We start from the raw sequence: 8,781 nt of genomic DNA, 5'->3' as shown, positions 1-8,781 counted from the left end.
AGAAACTTTTTAGAGATCAACTCTAACGCATGAAATGAGTGTGAAAGAAATGAGAAATCTTCCTAAATGTTGCAGCCTCCCAATTATAGATGTGGCGCGCTTCACACCGATAACTAGGACTCTACAGACACGGCTTCATAGACTCCCTAGGACTCCTGAACTCTGTGCTCTGATACCAAGTTTGTCACGCCCCGAGCCTACACCCTGGGCGGGACCGGCACCCGGAGACCATTTCTGGCCCCAAGCGAACCCTTGGCCTGGCTTTCTTAACTCAGCGGAAACCTCAACAGAATAACTCAATGCAATGCAATATTACAAAACAACTTAACTTATAAAATATGGCCATAAAGGCAACTCGAATCTCAAAATAGAATATTTACATATATATATAGATGAGAGACTCAAAACTAACTGACTGACTGTCTGTCTATGAAGCCTCTAAAATACTGAGATGGATGTTGGGACAGACCCCGCAACATCCTAATAAAACAAAAACTAAGAACACAAAATAATTGAGTCCTCCGGAATGCAAGGAGGCTCACCACTGACTCTGGAGTGCTCAGCTGGATCAACGACGTGCAGGATGCTGATCCGGGGTACCTGAATCTGCATCATCAAACGATGCAGGCCAACTGGCATCAGTACATGGAATGTACGAGTATGCAAGCTGGAAAACTAAGCAACAAAGGCTAGAAGGAAATCTGGAAGAAACTGAATAGCTTACCTGGCTCAACTCAACTCAACCTGACTGACTTCTTTCAATATAAGGCAATTTAAAACAAGTGCGATATAAAGAAAGACTGTTTAAAACATGCTATAAACTCTGTGTGTATACAAAGATACAATAAGCCTGAAATGTATATAGAAATACAATGAACTGATGTATATAAAAATACAATAATCTCTGTGTATGAAAAATACAATAACTGCTGTGGGAGCTTCTCTAACCGACAACCATCACATAAGAGCTATAGTGATGATACAGCGATCGACCTCACGCTGCCAGAGCATCTTATACCCGGCCAAAGGTATAAGACCTGAACTGCCTAATGGATCCACTAGTCTAATCTGAAAAGGATTCATCTAAAAAGTATGATCCTTTTCTACCCATGGTGGCTAACATGGTTCTATGGTGGCTGTGGGTTCTTTGAACGCTCCCCCAATTTAGTGCTTGATACTACTCCCAAAAATGTACTGGCTCTTATGTTTTTAAAACACATTTCTTCCTGCTGATATGAGATAATTACTCAAAACTAGCCCGAAGGCTCTTTTGGAAATCTCAGTTTCCAACCTGGTTTAAATGTAAAAACATTTCTTTAAAACTTCTTTGGGAATACATAGTTCCCTAATACCTTTGAGAAAAGAACTCAACTTTAAACTCTTTACTTTACTTGAACTCTTGGCTTGATGTGAAACTCTTAACTTAACATGAAACTCTTAACTTATGACTTGACTTGAAACTCAATACTTAACTTGGAACTTGAGCTTTAAAATGAAGTTAAAACGTTCAATGAAGGCTCTTGGAAAACCTTAAGGACTTGCTTGCTTCTAAGCTTGACTTCACTTGACTTGGGAACTATCTTTCCTTGAAAACGGAATTATGAATTTCAGGTGTTTGATCACATGTTATGGAGGGATTCTTAAATGCTTAGACGTACTTTGGAATGCCGGAACAACCATACAACATAGGTATATTACTTGAGAACATGCATGAGAAAGTGAGAAAGAATGGGGGAAACTTGGCTGAGACTTCAGGTTTCTGGTGATACAGGTGGAACCTACGGATGCCATTGACGGACCGTAGATGGACTTACGGTCCGTACTGCAGGTCCGTAGATCGCGTCAGAGATTTTCCCCATAATACATTTAAGAAAATGACTAAGTATTGACCTACGGTCCGTAGGTCAGGTCACGGACCGTAGGTCGCGACCATAGATCGAAGCCCTAAAAACCCAACTCCTGATCCGATTGACAGTTGACTAGTACGGACCGTCAATCGATCTACGGTCCGTAGGTCAGGCCCGTAGATGGGTACCGACAGCCCAGAAACTTCTGCGAATTGATGGTGAATCAAACTTCAAAAGGGTCATAGCTCTTAGAATCATAATCCCCTCAACATACAATAGGTTTCAACTTAAATGCACAACCCAATCAAGTCTCACAACGAACAATAACTTCAACAACCTCTACAACAATATCAACAACTAACAACTTCGACACTTCAACAACAATTCCCAATCTTTTCTCAAATCATGGAATAAACTTGGTGTGTGTGAGGGAAAGGATCAACCCACACAAAAAAACTCACATACCTATTAGGGATCACCCCCGACGATAATCCACGACGGAAACTTGTTGATCTCCTTTCTCCTCTTCTTCTCTTCTTCTTCTCTTCTTCTTCTCTTCTTCTCCTCTCAAGAACCCTAACTCTTTCTCTTTAAAATGGGATAAAAGAAATGATCCAAATCAGCCTAACACACCATGTAACCTCAAGAGAAAGAATTTGGGAAAAGACCAAAATGCCCCTAAATTTCCGGACGGATTTCCCTTCCAACTGCCCATCTTCTAAAGGGCGTAACTCCCTCCTACGAACTCAGAATCGAGCAAACTCGGTGGCGTTGGAAAGGTCATTCCACGAGCTTCGCAACCGTAACTGGAACTACTCCTAACTCATCCTGAGCTAGGAGTTACGACTACTCAAAGTTGGCCAAAAACTCATTTTTTTCCATACTTAACCAAATTTCCAGATTTTTAAATTTTCCAAAATAAATGACTATTTCCAAATTTCATGCTCCTTCAAAGCCATTTCAAATTGTCGGATGTTACAAGAATGAACTCCGCCTTCGCATTTATCTGCTTCTACTTCTTGTACACACTGCTATTTTCCGATCCATCAGCCGGAGGACTTGTGTCACTTCCATTCACAACTTCCCACAAATCCTCGCCCATAAGGTATGATTCCATACATGTCTTCCATACCTTGTAATTGGACTGATTCAACAACTCCATTCCTAGTCGATTAACACGACCGCTAAAATTCATCTACACAAACTAGTTGAATCTATCAGCAACCCAATCTTGAAATAACACCCACAATCCAATCTACGACTATGACTCTGATACCATGTAGAGAATAGCAAAAGAAAAGTATAATTCGAAAACCTTCTGCTAGCCCAAGATCGTTAACTAAGATCGAAAGATTCAACTAAAGAATAGAGGAAGCTAGAAAGGAGAAGGAATAATTTGGATAGGAGAACTTGTTATAGAAGAAGACTCTTTGATTTGGATTGTTCTTGGGGTTGCTTGGGTTATTACTAGGTTTTCTTGGGTTGGTTACAAATGTACAGTACCATCTCATATTTATACTAAACCTATGGATGGTTCTAGATACTACAAAATCTAGACTATTCCATGAGTCTCTACAAATATCTAATTTCTCTAGAACATCTACAAGAAAAATCTAGGAGCATTATCTTTTACTCTAGATTATCTAGATATTTCTACAAGATACTTATCCAAGTGACTACACTAGATTATTCTAGAAACTTTCCTAAAAATCTAGGATTTTTCTAGTTCCAAAAAATAATCTTTATTTTTCACATTCCCAGGTACTTGGAGCAACATCCGGAGGATGCAACACAAAGTGCAAAGCTGGATAACTTCTCATTTCAGATCCCAAGATCACTAGAGGAAGATTATGTTGTAAATGGTGGTACAAATTTGTATTAGACATGCTTAAATTAGAAATAAGATCGATGTTACATTATTGTGTGATTACAATTAAATGTGATGACATGCCTGGAAATAAGGAAATAATCAAAGCATTCAATTCTTACTCATTGTTTGTGTTTGGTTTAATTGAATATTGGTAAGATTTTCTGCTCGGAAAACCCACAAAGTTCATAGCTAAAAGTTGTCTGAAAGAAAGGTAAAAGAACAAAGATTCTTCATTTAGGATACTTGATGTTCACCAAAAGTACATATATTCACCATTACTTGTCTCACATATTAGTGCTTAGTATTAATGTCTTTTGAGTATTGATTATATCACAATGTGCTAAATGTAATATTTTATTGTGTTGGAACAAAGCGGTACAAAGATAGAGATATTTCAAGCATAAACGAATTGAAATGGAAAAGAAAAAGAAGTAAAAGGAAGAGGCGGGATAATTGGGGGACAATCGTTTTGTTCCTCAAAGAAATTCAAGCAACCAGCGACAAGCAGTTGTGATGACATTGGTGTCGTAAAGGTGGTGCAAAGAATTGCTGATGTGATTTTTCATTTATTAATTAAAGTTCATTCCTTTTGCTATCAAAATGTGGTTTAATTACCATCAATTATAAGTCCGCAGAATTTACCATTTGTATACTTCATTCTTGGAAGTTGGAAGTAGCACAAGATTCAAGTTTCTAGTTAATATAAATACACGTCCAAAAATCCTTACGTCATTTTCCATACTTTCAAGAAAGTATCCTTAACATATTAATATCTAGGTCGTCATTAAAAAGAGATGTAGATAGTATGCTGGGATGAAGGGAAAATCCCGGAGAAGAAGATGAGGCAATGCGCAAAATGAAAAATGAATTCATGGTGATTTGGGATGGGTTGCGCAAAGGATACAGAAGAATGAATTCTGGTACTTGCACCAACAAACAGGCCATTTGACCAGATGCTCCAAACAGAGCCAAAATTCTAATAGGCTCGGGACAAATTCCCTGTATTGAAACAAGTTGCTTGGAACTCGAACTATATCCAAAAACACGTGCTGCTTGTAGTATAGGAAATGCCAAATGCAGGGTGATCTAACAGTACCAAAGTTATTGGCATCTACTAATGCCAGGCTTCTTACTGAATTCTTAGGTAACACATATGATACAAAAAAAAAAAACCTCTGTAGGACTCATCATACATCTAGGCAACTTTTTTAGGTATTCCTCTACTAAGTAGTCGGCCTAACCTTCGGTTCTCGTAACCAAGTTTTCTTTCTCACCCCTTATGTACTTTTTTTTTAAAATTTCATCCATACTTTTTTACTTTTTCTGAAGTGTGGGGCAAACGGCACCCTCTACGTCTAATTCTAACTAAAGGCGAACAACCGACATTGCAAGCAGTTTGAACTATTGATTTACGTAATTTGAAATAACAAATTTTGTTTATGATGAAACCTAAAAATCGATCACTGATCCAATTTGAGTACCTCTACAGGATAGACCTCAACAGAAAACTGAAGAGTAAGGGCAGCAAGTGATTGAGTTCAGTAGTTCCTCATATAAAATTATTGACTGATGAGATATAGTAATATGGAGAAGATAAAATTCTTTCAAGCACCGACAGGGCATACAAAATGATTTGCCTTAATCATTCATAGGTTGATGAAAGTGGCAAGTTTCTAATAAATGCCAAAGTAACAGATTTGGTCACAACAAGTTCACAAACAACACCAAAATCATTGCACAATATATCATCTTCTTCAAAACCCGACTTCCATACACCAATGGTGAGTCGGAATGGGTCAATATGGAAACAAACTAGTGTAACGACTTGGTTCTGCCGTTATAGAAAAGCCAACGAGAAAAAAATTTGGGTCGAAAAACTTTTTCGTAGTAACTTGAAATTTCCCAACCTAGTCCAGATTTGGAAGAAATTGGAGTCATTAAGGTGTAGGGAAATCTGGTAACAATCGGGTGATTTATTTATGATTTTTCTTTCATGAGTAGTTAGATAAGTCGTTAAGGAACCCGTACGACTTTACATAATTGAATTCGGATGAGTAGAACTCCCGAAATCGATCTTAGCGTGAACAATATTTTATGAGCGTCGTTGGATAAAGGTGTGTTGTGAAATGTGGGTCTTGGAATTATTAATGTAGCTCACTATTTCGTGCAAGCCGCTTGGCGCTGCTTTTGGTCGCTCTAGCGGGGTGGGTGCCGTTGTGGCGGGCCCGACACGACTTAAAGTCGTAAATAAACCTCAAAACATCTTTATTCTGCACTTTTTGGTTTTTAGAGCTAAGGAACGAACCCCAGGCGATTATTGATTGTTTTCCACCATTCTTGAGGCTAAAGGTAAGGTTTTCACTCCCTGAATCTATTTTTCAATCTGTAGAACGTAATATAATGGGTAATTATCGATAGGGGAGGGTTTTGATTTAGAAACTATGGTGGAAAAAGCCCTAGTTTGGATACTTGGGATCATGGGTTTGATCTAGGGTTCATAGAATTGTTAGTAATTCGGGTAATTGGTGATTGTTTATTGATTCCCGTATTATATCGATTGTTTGTAAACTAAGAACAAGTGGAACGAATCTGGAATGGGAAGGATCAAGTTTCTTAGGATTTCAAGCTTGTTTCGAGGTAGGTGATGGTTGTGATTCTATGATTGTGTGATGTATGTTTGTTCTTACTTCATTATGATACATGTATGTATGCGAATGTTGCATTATTGATCACACTTGTTGTAAATGAGATAGATGAATGATGAATGCCATGAATCATGACTTGATTGTATGAACTTGAGAATATACTTGTGATTGTGATTCTAGCTTGTTGAATGGATCGGGTGTTGCATTCCGACACACTAACTTGGATCGGTTTCCACGTTTCGACATAATTATGAGATCGGTTACCACGTTTCGGCATAAACATTGGATCGAGTACCACGTTCCGGTATGCTAATTGTTTGGGTTTGGTTTCCATGAGAGGACCAATAAGTTTATATAATTGTGCATCTTGAGAAATATGAATATGTATCTTGTTTGTAAATGTTGATTATATTGTATATGTTCGATTTATGCATGTGATTATACTGTTGTAATGACTTATTTTTGTTGCACTTATTAGGATAGCCGCGTGATCCTACTAGTACACTGTGGTTGTGTATTGATACTACACTTTCTCTTTCTTTGTTGAGTACAGGGCATCTTCAGGCGATTATTGACAGACCTCGTTTAGAAGATCAATGATTGTCGTTCGAATTCAAGGGTGAGCCAGTTCTTTTAGGCTGCCATGAGTTCTCCTTTCTTCTATGTCCACATTTCGAACTTAGACTTTTCTAGTTAGTTATTAGTTCATTAGCTTGGGGTTGTGACCCTTCTTGTTAGACTTATGGATCTTGTTAGATGTTTTGGGACATTGACTTTCAGGTTCTAGGTGTTACTTCCACATTTGTTTAGTTGATTAGACTTTTGTTGGAGTTTATGGGAACTCCCTATTTTCTTTCCTTAGTATTTAACTTGCTTCCGTAACTTAAATGCTTTAGTATGTGATTAGAGTTGGCTAATTAATTAGCATTAATGGTTTTTCCACCGGAGGGTTAGTATGGGTGCCAATCACGATGGTCTGCGTCGTGACAACTAGAAAAAAGGACTAAGATTTAAGAAATTTACAAATCAAGCTTCTTGCTTCCAGAGATAAGTCTATTGCTTTGTCACTTAGTTGGGCCCTGGGGGCATCCAAAGATGCTAAGAGCAGCGCTACTACATTGAAGTATTTGTAGGCTTCTGGTGATTCTTTGATTCTTCATAACTTGTTTAGACCTAGGATTTCTAAAACCTTGGAGATTCGTTGTGCTTTAGCTGCTATAGTTTCCATAATCTAATTAGCATGTTTTTTGGAAATTTTGCATAGTTCCATGTATAGAATTAAAAACCCTAGCTTGCATTAATCATCAATACTCATGAATTATATTTTCTAGACAGATCAATCACAAGATCATGCTTTAGAATTTGAATGCCATACCTTTCAATATATTTATGTGCATTCCCAGATGGCATGTTAGTATTTTGAGCAGCTTAATACTTCAATATATTTTAGCTTTTCATTCAATTATGAGTAAACTTAGCACCGAGTTGGACTATGGTTCAACATACCCTCACAGTCCCAAGACTACATGCCAACATAGGTTGGGCACCAGTTTTAGTGATCACGTCACAGTCGTGCCTCTATACCCCTGGCAGGGTATATTGGGTCCTCTCGGTGGGGTGTATACATCGGACTCCACTTTAGCTCACGTGGTTTATGCTAGTTAATAGTAGCTCCCACTGTCACAATTTCATTGCATTGACCATGATATCAATATTTATATCAATATTTATTTCAGTATTCAGTTCATCATATTAGCTACTTGATTAGTACTTGGTCATTGCATTAGGCTTAGCTTTTCCGTTACATTTCAGTACAGTTGTAACATCCGACAATTTAAAATGAATATGAAGAAGCTTGAAATTTGGAAGTAGTCATTTTTGGAAAAATTTAAAAATCTGGAAAATTTGGTTAAGTATGGAAAAAAATGAGTTTTTGGCCAACTTTGAGTAGTCGTAAATCCTAGGTCAGGATGATTTAGGAGTAGTTCCAGTTATGGTTGCGAAGCTCGTGGAACGATCTTTCCAACGCCACTGAGTTTACTCGATTCCGAGTTCGTATGAGCGAGTTATGCCTTGTAGAAGTTAGGCAGTTGGAAGGGAAATTCGTCCGGAAATTTAAGGGCATTTTGGTCCTTTCACAAATCATTTATTTGAGCTCATATTGTTGTATTAGGATGATCTTTGGATCATTTTTGTCCCATTTTGAAAGAGAAAGAGTTAGGGTTCTTGAGATTGAAGAAGAGAAGAAGGAGAAGAAGAAGAAGAGAAGAAAGAGGAGATCAACAAGATCATTGTGGATTTTTGTCGGGGGTGATCCCTATCAAGGTATGTGAGTTCTTTGTGTGGGTTGATCCTTTCCCCCACACACCAAGCTCATTTTATGATTTGAGAAAAGATTGGAATTATTGTTGAAGTTGTT

Source organism: Solanum stenotomum, chromosome 1 (assembly GCF_019186545.1).
Source record: "Solanum stenotomum isolate F172 chromosome 1, ASM1918654v1, whole genome shotgun sequence".
Taxonomy (NCBI): Eukaryota; Viridiplantae; Streptophyta; class Magnoliopsida; order Solanales; family Solanaceae; genus Solanum; species Solanum stenotomum.
Note: the sequence above shows the minus strand (reverse complement) of the source record.